At 48.4% G+C, this 4,225-nt stretch overlaps 1 long non-coding RNA gene across 1 annotated transcript; it reads right to left on the bottom strand.

Annotated features, from left to right (window-relative positions):
* Nucleotides 1-590: 590 nt before the first annotated feature.
* Nucleotides 591-3,905, bottom strand: LOC100925091. Its single transcript, XR_147845.4, has 2 exons — nucleotides 3,586-3,905; nucleotides 591-682 (listed from the first exon to the last, which is right to left on the bottom strand). It is a non-coding gene; the product is annotated as an uncharacterized LOC100925091 (long non-coding RNA).
* Nucleotides 3,906-4,225: the final 320 nt, after the last annotated feature.

Genomic DNA, 4,225 nt, shown 5'->3' with positions numbered 1-4,225 from the left:
CCTCTGTTCCGTATTCCCTGTTATTCTGTCTACAACGTGCTTTGTTCCTATCTCTATAATAGTCTTCCCCATTAGATCATAAGCTGCCTTTTGCTTTTTATATGTGCTAAACAGTGTCTGGCACATAGTAGATGCTTAATAAACATTTGTTGACTCAATGACAGGAATCAGCCACACAAGAATGGCTGAAAGGGGTGAGAGAGAAGAGGAAGAGACAGAGACAGAGACAGAGACAGACAGACAGAGAGACAGAGAGAGAGACAGCGACAGAGAGAGAGAGAGAGAAAGAGAGGAGAGAGACACACAGAGAGACAGAGACACAAAGAGGAGAGACAGAGAGTGAGAGTGTGTGTGTGTGTGTGTGTGTGTGTGTGTGTGTGTGTGTGTGTGTGTGTTTGGGGGAGGACCCAGAAGTGCAATAGAAATCCACCTCCCCCCAACCCCCCAGAGTCCCCTGCCCCTTTGCACCAACCCAAGCCAGTCTAATCTTTCTCCATTAGACTGGCAGAGGATGGGCAGAGAAATGACCAGATATACTTCTCAGGTGTCCTGTCAATGTCGTTCTTCCACAAACCGGGAGGACGCCGGAGTTTTGGTAAATGCTGTTTATTTGGGTTTGCTGCCTGATGTTAATGAAGCCGGACTGCTTGCAAGATGTTCTGTGGTGTGATGTTCTTCTGGTCTGTAGACAAAGAGACAGAAATGATAACCGTTAGACCCACCACAAGGGCTTCCACCCACCTACCCCTCCATCACTGACAAGTCACCAAGGACTGGCTAGGAGGAGCAGGCCCAAGCATACACATGCAAGCACACACAAAAAAAATTCAGTCAAGCCAGATCAGACAAATTCTCCTGTAAAAGAAAGGTTTTGAGCTATTTGTTTTAAATAGGCCAGCCTGGGGAAATAATGCCTAAAAAGCAGGAATAATGAGCATTTTGTCAAAGGAGCTGAGTTCAAATACTATTACTATGCAATTTTTAGCAAATCACTTCTTTCTGGACCTCAGTTTCCTCAATTGTAAGTTTCAGAGTTTGGACTGGGGATTATTTCATTTATTTTGTTTCTCCTATACTTAAGCATGCTTGACACATAGTAGGCACTTTATAGCTTGATTAATGATCTCTAAGGTCCCTGCCAGCTTACTATCCTATGAATGGAGTCCTTTATCTCATAGTGTTTTCATAACCAAAGGCCAACCTAAAAGGGAAAAGGGTATATTTCTAGTAAATGAGGTCCAGAGTTTTCCTATCTTCCCAACAGCTCAGGTTCTGTTACCCCTTTAAAGGCTACAGAGTATGCCTGTGTTTGAAATTTAAAACCCTTGCCCTCAGCCCCTTTTCTAAAATCTTAACAGTCCCCAGGTTATCTTCTGGGGGACTCTTCCCTGCTGAGAAAGCATCAAATCCATATGGCTCCGTTCTTTCTCTCTGGGTCCTAACAGAACCTTGTTCATGGTTCCCAGGGGCTACAATATTACAGCTAGAAAATACGGAATATCCTATAAATTGTGACTTTACAATAGTTCATTTCTCCTATCATTAGATTTCAATTTCTTCATTTGCAAAAGGAGGGAGCTGAAAATTCCCAACCATCCTTGCTAGCTTAGTCTTTACTCAAAATACTCTTCTCTAAGATATCTTTGAGCTCCATTTTTTTCTTTCTTCCCTTTCCTTTCTCTTGTTTTCCTTTTCTTCTCCTTCCCTTTCTCCTCTTTTTCTTTCCCCCCTTTCCTTTCCTTTCCTTTCTTTTCCTTTCCTTTTCTTTCCTTTCTCTTTCCCCTTTTCTTTCCCCTTTCTTTTCTCTTCTTTCCCCTTTCCTTTCCTTTGCTCTTTCCCCTTCCCTTTCCTCTCCTTTCCCCTTTCCTTTCCTCTCCTTTCCCCTTTCCTCTCCTTCCCTTTCCCCTTTCCTTTCCTTTCCTCTCCTCCCCTTCTCCCTTTCCTTTCTCTTCTTTCCTCTTCCCTTCTCTTTCTCTTGTTCTTTACCCCGTTCCCCTTTCCTCTCCCTTTTCTCTTGTCCTTACCCCTTTTCCTTTTCTTCCCTTCCCTTCTCCCTTTCTCTTTCCCTTTTCTTTCCCTTCTTTCTCTTCTTTCCCTTTCCCCTTTCCTTTTTCCCTCTTTTTCCTTTCCTTTCCTTCCTTTCCTTTCCTTCCCTTTCCTTCTCTTCCCTTCCCTTCTCCCTTCCCTTTCTCTTTCCCCCTTTCCCCTTTCCTTTCCCTTTCCTTCCCTTTCCTTTTTCCTTCTTTTTCCTTTCCTTTCCTTCCCTTTCTTTCTCTTCCCTTCCCTTCTCCCTTCCCTTTCTCTTCTTTCCCCCTTTCTTTCCCCTTTCCTTCCCTTTCCTTTTTCCCTCTTTTTTCTTTCCTTTCCTTTCTCTTTAATGTATAACTTATTTTGTTGCTCCTCTTCCATATTATCAGGGACCCTGTTAATCTCTTCTGCTATGGTCTATGAGGCTCCTCTCTAGCCTATTGCGGGGAAGGGACACCCACAACGACCAGGATAAGGGTCTGGCCAACAGAAAGGAGATACTCTGGGATGGGTGAGGGAGTCTGTTATGTTGATGGCAGCAGTCCTGCCACAGGTGAACTATATATGTGAAACCCCACCCCTCAAAACCTGGTTTCCCAGAGTAGCTCACACATGACCTATTTATCAGCTCTAGACGGAGACTAATGTAATCGAGGTTTAACCTGTCCGGGAATAAGGGCAGGACAGTTGAACAACCCGATCCCATTTGTCCAACTCCCGGGATTATTGTTAGAGTGGAAACTGACTGTTGACCCAACTGGGGGGGGGGGGCCGGGATTCTGACCCAAAAGGATTTGGGATTGGGCACAGTGAGGGATGAGGGAAATTAAGGGTCTTTCTCACATCCTCAGAGGGCAGATCAGGGGAGAAATCCAGATTTTCTGGCTTGATACTAAAAGCTCCCTGCTTTTTCCTTGTCTCCCCAGTAAAGGTCCCAGCAGCAGCTGTTCCTCCTCCTCCGTTGCCCCCCAATCCTAATGGTGACATTTGAGTCCTGAAATTAAGATACAAACCGCCTCCCTCCCCGGGGAGCCCTCGGATGGGGCGGGGGGATGTTTTTTCCCCGCCAACGGCCATTTGGGTGTTTTTAACATTATCGGTGGGTCATGGAAAAGGGTCAATTTTAAAAGTGGGGCAGTGGGGGGGGTGTCGAAAGTGGCTTTCAGCTCATCCTCGCCCGCCGTTGCGGTGGCCAACGACTTCGCCTTCCTTAGATGGCCGCCGGCCCAACGTTCCTCAGCCCGATGACTTCGGGTCCTGAGCTCGAAAGCTCAAGATTATGGGGTTAAGAGAAAAAGATTAGCTTTTAGGGGCATTTTTAAAAGCTCAACCGGAGGGGGGGGCTGGGAGAGGGATGGGGGCAACAGAAAAAACCGTGGTCACTGAACCCAAGGGAAGTGCCCCCCCCCCAAGTGTCCGGCTGGGGCTGGCTCACGCCGGGACGTCCACGGACCACCAAAATCTCAGGCATCCTTTTAATATTATTTGGCCGTGTCCCCCCAGAGTGGCCAAGGGCTGGTTGGGGCTCCTGGGGCCGCCCCCTCCCCCGGGGCTCACCTAAAGAAGACCAGGGCCATGATGGCCGCCGCGTTCCAGGTCTTAACAGCAAGAGTAAAACCAAGCCGGATCTACGGGCTCAAAGCAGCAGGGACACGATAAAGAGTAGAGAAACCAGTCATCTAAGCAGTGGACGTGGTAGCTGTGTAGACAAGGGAGGCAACGGATTGCGTCCCCGTACACAAAATCCATCATGCAGATAACGCACCCCATTGGGCGACGGCAGCAGCGGCGGCGACGGCGGCGGCGACAGTTTCCCCTGGCAGCTCCTGGAGTTCTTGTAGCGGTTGAGCTGTTTGTCTCCTGGCCCATAACGTTGCGAGGGGGCTTAGTTCTCCATTCTTGGCCGGACCCACGCAAGAGCCTGCGGCCCTTGCAGCCATTTCGCGGACACCTGGAAGCTGGGACCTTGCCATCCTTTTGCCTCTTGCCAAGGCCCCCCAGCATACTAAATTCGGGGGTCAATCATTAGTTTTTGTGCTCAAACTGGCTCTAATTTTGGGTTCTAATGGTCTTTGTCCGAAACTTTGGTACGTTCTGTGCATTGTCCGCACGTTCCAAAGGCGGCGTTCTCTTCTATCTCGGCTGCTCGGCGTCCCGGGAAGTGGCAATCATGCAGCGGTCTGCTCGCCGCGGGGGA

The sequence above is a fragment of the Sarcophilus harrisii genome, chromosome 4 (assembly GCF_902635505.1).
Source record: "Sarcophilus harrisii chromosome 4, mSarHar1.11, whole genome shotgun sequence".
NCBI lineage: Eukaryota > Metazoa > Chordata > Mammalia > Dasyuromorphia > Dasyuridae > Sarcophilus > Sarcophilus harrisii.
This window is presented reverse-complemented; position numbering and strand designations above follow the sequence as displayed.